This window comes from Nicotiana attenuata, unplaced genomic scaffold, assembly GCF_001879085.1.
Source record: "Nicotiana attenuata strain UT unplaced genomic scaffold, NIATTr2, whole genome shotgun sequence".
Taxonomy (NCBI): domain Eukaryota; kingdom Viridiplantae; phylum Streptophyta; class Magnoliopsida; order Solanales; family Solanaceae; genus Nicotiana; species Nicotiana attenuata.
The window spans coordinates 87,336-95,515 of NW_017674284.1; the positions used below are offsets into that span (position 1 = coordinate 87,336).

The following is an 8,180-nucleotide window of genomic DNA, read 5'->3' on the forward strand; positions in this document are numbered from 1 at the left end:
TCGTTAGTGTATTGCTTCTCATACGTGACTCGGCTTGATTAGCTCTTGGTCGTCCTCTCTTAAGTGAGATTCTTCTGTTCAGATTTCGACCTATACAGTTAGTCTCTCCGCCCGTCGAGGTTGCCTTTGGGCGAGCTCGGTGGACAAACTACGCCAATTACATTTTTTTTTAGAAATCTGAGAACATTGGCCGAAGAGTGATTCCCCTTTGTTGGCGAGGTGGCGAGGTGACGCTTCAAAAACCGCACCTGACCGTTACATCAGTTTGAAATGATACTTTCTTCGTGCGTCATTATGGCGAGGTCTATGACATGGTTAACTGAGATTTAGAATGATCAACATTTAAAAAGAAAAGAAAAAAAAATTATTTCTGGAAAATGTCATCCTTCTCTAATATCTCTATTTGCTTGAAATTTAGAGAACGGAAAAAATAAAGGAATGAGCATATAATTCAAAGAGGAGTCCATCTTCATTCGAGAACAATTATCACTAGGTTCTTGCATCCACATTTGATTGGCGATCTCATTATTCTAACGGTGATAAATCATTTTTGTTCAATTTGAACAGTGATATTTCAGTTACTGTGATCTATATGACATAATAAAAGTAATTTCTAAAGATCTTTGTTTTACCCTTCTTCTTTTTTAAGTTTTGATCAACCTAAATTTCAATTAACTCTAAGAGAAGGAGATATTACAGGGGAAATCTAATTTATATGTTATTTGTACTTTCTCTAACTTTACTTAGAATCTTTAGATTATTGGAGTTGACAAGTTTACTCTAACATCAAATAGAACAAAGTTTTACATTTTTGTCTATGTAAGATTAGTTTTTGTTTACGCAATCCAAGCCTTACTATCTTTTCTGGTCCTTGTTCTATTTTTGTATTTTTTACAATTAAACTTGCTTTCCCTATGACCTTAAATAGCCACATGTATCCAAGAGGTAAATAAATAGGAAATGAACTATTCTGCAATAAGTTATGTATAAAATAGAGAACTCAAATGGGATCCAGGTTTGTAGTACGTGTCTTGAGGATAACGCATGACAAGATGGGTGTTCCGGGGCCCACATATAAGAGAAGATGTTATAACTCTCCAAAACATAACGTTTATCTGGGTTTTCTATCCAAGCAAGGAAAAGTACATATATTATGCAATCATTTACAATAGTATTAAAGCAGAAAAATCAAGAATTACCAAGAATGCCCCATGACAGGCAGACATGTTGACGGGGTCCTGCCTGCTATTCCTCACACACGTCAAAAAAAAAAAAAAAAAAAACAAAGACACTATCGAAATATATAAAGAAAAAATAGGAATACAAAGTTATGTATAGTTACGATTTTATTACTCCGTCTCATCCACTTTTAAGCGTTTTTTAATATTTTAAAGTTATAATCTAAAATAAATGTCACTTTGTGAAACTAAGAAGACATTAATTTCTTTTTCTTTTCAAATTTACACTTGCTCTATTAATTTAGTCAAATAATTAAGTCAACTTTCGAAAAAGACTTTCCATGCTTACCAAGTGATAATGAATAATTTAGTCAAATAATTTTTATAATTAATACAAAATAATTTTCTTAACTGACAAAAGATACTTAAAATGGTCAGAGGAGTATTATTATTTTATGAAGTACAAAATATTATTTGTAGTTTATGCTTTTTATCGATAAAAAATAATTTGCACATAAAATAATAATATATTATTGATAATTTGTATATCTTATATTTTTAAGAGACGATGTTATTGATGCATGTATTTAATATATGAAATATGTCGCTACTCGCTAGTATAACTAAAAAGTTAAGCTTATTGTTTATTCCAAGAATGCAATTATGGCTTTTTAGTTATTCACATGAGAAATTTCACCTCTTTCTCAAGCTCTCGAGAAAGAAGAATAAATAAACAATCCAATTCAGAGTAATTTCATAAAAATACCAAACTAAATATTACATGAATATAGCTGAAAATAAAAAAAAATTCAGAAAATTCCAGCCAATATCTATTCCTATACTATAAATGGGAGCTTATGGTCAACATGTCTGTCTGACCCAAAATTGTTATGATGTGAATTTGTAGCCCAACACGTGTAACCCAACTATCAATTCGCCGTTTGATTTCTCTTGCTACATCCGACACTGGTGAAAAGCTCTCTGCACAGCCCTCTTCTTCAAACGGCTCTTCGCTTAATATCTCTGCTCTCTCATTCCTCCCCTCTGTCTACTGATATTTCCTACTGGTTAATCTTCTTCTCATCTTGTGTTTCTTGCATTGATTTGTTTCAATCGCTGGCAATATGCTAGGTATTTGTGTTTTCCCCTAAATAGCGAGGGGATTCCTGCAGACAAAGTGAGACATGTTAATAAATTTTGTTCTCTAGGTGTTTGACAAAATTCTTCAATCAGGTTCTCAGTTAGATTTCGTATGCATGGTCCATTCTACTGTTTTCTCTGGTTTCATTTTGAGTTAGGGCATTTTGACGCGCGAATAGGAAATCTCTGCCTGACATTGCAAGAAGTTTCATTAGCTTATTTAGTGGTGTTTTTGAGTTGAAAGCTTTCTTTCTGTCTCCGTTTTAGATAGTCATCAAGATTGATTTTCCTTTGCTTAAGAAATAATTTTGGTTTACTAACAGAGATATCCCGAGCGGCAGTGCCGCAAGGTTTGAAATTCATGTATTATGTAGATAGCTCTGCAATTTGGATCCTTCTTTAGCTACTATTATTTTGGTATATTTTTACCAACAAAGCGGACATCATTTAATAAAAATTTACAATGTTTGAATCGATTGAAACAATAATTATTTTACTGCTTAGCCGGAAAATCTTTAACATCCTGCTATAAATTTGATCAATTAAAGCGAATTCCCTTTCCTTTCTTCTGGATACCGTGAAACCTTTGTTGTCAAATAAAATCGAAATAGTGACTAAATGCAGTACTTGTGATATTCGAATTTGACACTTGCCTCCTACCTCCATGACAGAGGCGCAATATGTTTCTTCTTTTTTAGTTTCTCTTGATGATATGTGGCCTCTAAACTAAGTTATCTATTGTATGTTAATATAAGATATATACTCACTGACTCTTTGGATGGTTTATCGAACGACTAGGTAATATAATTTAATTAGCAATGGATGTATAACATCATGTTAACTGTTCACCTTACAATACAAACTGTAAACAAACTATCAAATAATATTTTAACGTATCTAAATATGTGCACTTATACAATTTCGTTGATCATTTTATATCGATTAAAAAAAATCTATCTGATAAATTAAAAAGGATATGATTAACACAACAAACTTCCCTTATCTTCTGTGCTTTTAGCACTACTTCTGACATTGTATAAAATCATTGAATATAAAATATTTGAAACTTTCTTTTCAGGATAAATACACAAAGGAAAAGTTTTTACCTGTTGCAATGCATGTACGCCGTCTCCTTGCTTGTTCTTCTGTCTGTTTTCTTGAAAATGTGGGGATGTGTTGCATATACATAGCTTGAAGGAGGAGGATTTAGCTTCACAGGTGTGAAGTTATTCTTCTCTGTTACGATAAAATTGCTTTTTATCCACCAATGTCTTCTCCTATTTCGTACAATAATATTGATAATGTATATGACATTGTTAAAGAGTTTGTTTTTATTAGTAATCTAGCTGAAAGGATTAAAGTATTTCGGTGTTACAATATTAATTGCAGTATTTCTTCGTACAACAAAACCTTACTATCTGGTGTGATTATCTTTGAACCTTACCAAGATTAGATAAAATACATGTTGTTGTCTCAAATGAAGTGCTTGCGTGTGACGTCAATGATACATTAGAGCTTCTAAAATACTATATCTTTAATCAATTACTATTTTGGAGATTTTACATAGTAGAAGAACATAATAATTCCAATTAATACTTTATTATTTTGCACTTTTGGTTTATTTTATAGTGAACTATTTTTAATTTGGAAATCATTTGAATTGACTTATTGGAATATGGGGTATCTTGGATTTTGCTTATTGTGTTTACTTTTGGCTGCTTGTAGATTTGTCACTGTGAGACTTTAAGTACTCAAAACTCCGAATTCACATACAAGTAAAAGATAATTGCAATGGGTAGCCAATTTGATCCTTACGCTTTCGCTTTTTCTGCGGCTGAGGTTCTTTTACTTCTCTATCCACACTGATATTTCTTAGCTTTTTAAAAAAAATTCTCATTTTCTCTTCACACAATCAAATTGATGAAATTTTCATCTGATTTTCTATTTGACTTATGCTTTCAAAGGATATTTGTGCTCTATATTTCTTAGATTTTGTTTCATTTCCTCTTACCATTGTGGTTACATAGAAGTATCAGTTTCAGTGCAAATAAATATTGCACCTATATTTTTCCAAACCCATGCCTATTGTCACTAAAGATAAAAGAGTAGTGGGTACAGCAGGTAATTTATATGCACTAACTTAAAAATCCAAGATCTGCTTCTATTTTCAATACAAATCACCTTTTAGTAATTTCACTTTATTTTGTGCTGTTTCATGCTCTTAAGTAATGCCAAAACGGTGAACTTTATTTTCTTGTTTCTCGCTTGTGCAGTTGGAGCTTTTTCAGAAGATGATACGGCTGAAGTTATGCCAAACATGAGAATGGAACCTCTCAATCTTGTATATGTATTATTTTCCTCCTTTAGTTAAATTTATTTCACATAAGCTTTATAGTGTTTGTGCTGATTTTGTTTTGAATATTCAAATTATCTGTCCAGAAATAGCAACACAGGTGCCTCTTTGGGTTAGCAGTTGCTGTTAAGAAACAAAGGAAAATGTACTATCAGACCTCCTGAATCCATGTCCATTGGTAAGTTTTCAGTTGTTGGGTGACTATACTGATCTGTGCTCCCAAGTGCAACAACCAAACTGTTACACATGCTATTGTACTAAGTTAGTTGTTGCTAGCTCAACTTGTATGTCCATATAAGACTATGAAATCTAGAGTACCCTTAAGCAAAGGTTCAGTATTGGAATAGAGACGGGCCAAAATAGAGTAGAATGGTAAAGAGGCTTCATATAGTGACCTCAACTTGTGTGGAGTTGAGGAATAGTAGTAGTTGTTATATATTTGTTGCTAGATTACCTTATCTGATTAAAAAAATATATATTCTCCTGAGTGGTTACTGGTTTGTTATAGAGTAGAGGGAGTTGTGGTGTCTCCAAACAGCTGAGTTTGTTTGAATTGGGCAATTCATATGTTGGTTTGTTTCTTTTTCTATTATAGTTTTCTGTTGATTGTGTTTTGGGATTCGGTTATGTAGTTTAAATACAGCAGTTTTATCACAACAGTGAAATATATCAACTGGGCTAAGATCCTTTCTCTTTGGTATTATGCAAGGCTTATTGAATTGACATATGTGGACGCTGTGGGTCGACGACATTACTGTCTCATCTGCTACATCTTTAGAGGCCCATCATACTCATTGTTTCACCTCAAAATTTCTTCCAGTTACTAATAAGTCTCATGTTTCCTTGCTTAAAACATAGTCATGCTAATACGCTACCAAAACTAAATAGGAAAATTCAATTTCTGCAGAGCCAAATTCCAAGTTGTTCATTTCTTTTAATTTGATTTTCTTTTGGTATTTTTATCCCAGTTATACCAGTACTTTCTTAGAGCCATGTTTTAACTTTCAAGGCCAGTCAACCCATTGAGCTTAAGATTGTGTCACTACAAGTTAACGCTAATGCTCCTTTATTTCTGTTTCACTCTTAGATGAGAATGCGCGCAGTTCAAGAAAGCCGGATAGCTCTAACACGGGCAGGGAAATGAAGAAAACCAAAGTTGATCAGTAGCTGGCAAAGTTGATCAGTAGCTGGCTTGACACATAGAGAGAGAAATTTCAGGCAGTTCTATGATTTACAGGAACTAAGATTTTGTTGGTGATCTCTTGTGCATAGTTAAGGTTTAGATTCAGTGACAATGACATTAAACACTAAGCTTTTGCAGAACACTTTAAATTACATGTCTTCTCAAATACTTGATTCAGAAGAAAGATAAAACATCTATACTTCATTTTATTGTTGCTGAAATTTAAAAACTTTTCAACCTCTTTGCAATTTGAATTATGTGTTAAGCTTACAAATACCTCTTAATAGATTTTACTGGTGTCACGTTTTGGTAAATGGTAGAATGCACATGCTGTGTCTGCTATTCGTTTGATAATTTTGACGAAAATAAAAATGTTCGTGCATCTGCCAACATGAAGCTTCATCTAGCTGTTGGGCCCGGGCCATAACCTCACTAGTTTTAGAAAATAAAAGGGAATACAAATGTACAGAGAGGTATATGTCCCCTCCTCCCCCGTTATAACCAATAAAAATGGAGAAACCATTTGAACTTCTCTTCGCTTCTAGTGAAAGACGGGAGAAGGCTGGAGGCTCGATATATATTACTTCTTCCGTATCAAATTATCTATCGTGTATTTCTCTTTTACACGCCCCTTAAGAAATATTAATTAGGAAAGGTACTCGACTATTTTATCCTTATTTATGTCTTAAAATAAAATCTCTCTTCATTGAATATTTTTGTTTTATTTATATATTATCTCCATCTTCAATAACAATTATTACTAAGGGTGTCACGACCCAAAAATCACAAGTCGTGATGGCACCTAACTCGACCTGCTAGGTAAGCCAACTAACCAACAATACAAGTCAAATGAAATTATAGGAAAATAGAGAAGGAATGGCTGAACTTTAACATACTAACCCAAGAACTGGTAGTACGAATCATGAGTTTCTAAGACTTAGGATTTACAAAACTTATACAAATAATTACACGATCTGTTTGAAAACTACATAAACAGATTATTAAAGTCTAAAACTACCAAGGACAAGTGGAAGCTTTTATCCGGAATACACTAACATCTTCAGGGTCAGCTCCCGACATTACCAGCAGCTCCACTCTAAAAGTCTGCACGCAATGTGCAGAAGTGTAGTATCAGTACAACCGACCCCATGTACTAGTAAGTATCTTGTTTAACCTCGTCGAAGTAGTGACGAGGCTTTTTAGTTAAAAGGTGCTTATTGATAAACACTGTAAAGTAAACTAACAATTGAACTATACTATAGTGTAATGGAATAGAGCACACGGTGTACAAAGCAACACCGAGTACTAAAAGAGATCACAAATCATCAGTTTCCAATATCTCGACCAATCTTTAATTAGAACAAAAATCCATGAACCACAATAATCACCTCAAAACTTTCATAGTATGAGAGAAATACTCAAGACATCAGATCCAACGGCACGGCAACACCCTTCGTGCATTTATCTCATCGTCACCATATATGCGTAAAACACAACACCAACCAAATGGCAAAAATACCAATAACAGAAATGACAAGGAAGGAAATATGTAAGTAGTAATAATGAACGAGAGTGTACATAAGGACGTCAGTCACAAACTAAGCGGAAAACATAGAGGTAATGGCAACAATCAGGAAAAAGGATTATAACTTCAACTAACTAGTATGGCGGGGGCATGAAGATAGATATAACAAATAAGACAGGGGGTACATGATCTTTACAATTTAACAAGTAGAGGCATGAATGACTAACATGGAAGAAGACCTGGACCTAAGTGCAACAAAACAACAGGAAATATGCATGATATTTACAAGTTAAGCAAGTAGAAGGCATGGGCAACACAACAACAATTGAGATATAGAATAAAGACAGAACAGTGACGACAAGTCTCATAAGAACCATAAATACGACAGTAACAAATCAAGGTAAGGCATGATGATATCTGCAAGAAAAGGATATCACAACATAATGCATGTCTCTCGTCCTCACTTGCACGGAAACACCCTTCGTGCCATGAACTCGCAATAACACAAAAGCATGATAATATAGATGCAATGGCACGGCATCACCCTTCGTGCTTTTACTCACATAACATGGCACTGCATCACCCTTCGTGCTTTTACTCACAAGTGATATGGTACGACATCACCCTTCGTGCTTTTACTCTCAATAATATGGCACGACATCATCCTTCGTGTTTTTACTCTCAGATAATATGGCACGGCATGACCCTTCATGCTTTACACTCTTCCTCACATGATAATGTATAAACAATGGCTTGCCGGAATAGTTTATTACATTATCTTGTTCCCTTTCCGGGATAGTT

The 8,180-nt window shown here is 33.9% G+C and overlaps 1 long non-coding RNA gene across 9 annotated transcripts; it reads left to right on the top strand.

Moving 5' to 3' along the window:
* The first annotated feature begins 2,064 nt into the window (after nucleotides 1-2,064).
* LOC109218344 lies at nucleotides 2,065-6,104 on the top strand. 9 transcript variants are annotated; one of them, XR_002066753.1, is made up of 5 exons: nucleotides 2,065-3,536; nucleotides 4,044-4,113; nucleotides 4,592-4,665; nucleotides 4,758-4,849; nucleotides 5,759-6,104. It is a non-coding gene; the product is annotated as an uncharacterized LOC109218344 (long non-coding RNA). The 9 variants fall into 9 exon arrangements; XR_002066749.1 differs by having other exon boundaries at nucleotides 2,065-4,157; XR_002066751.1 differs by having other exon boundaries at nucleotides 2,065-4,113.
* Nucleotides 6,105-8,180: the final 2,076 nt, after the last annotated feature.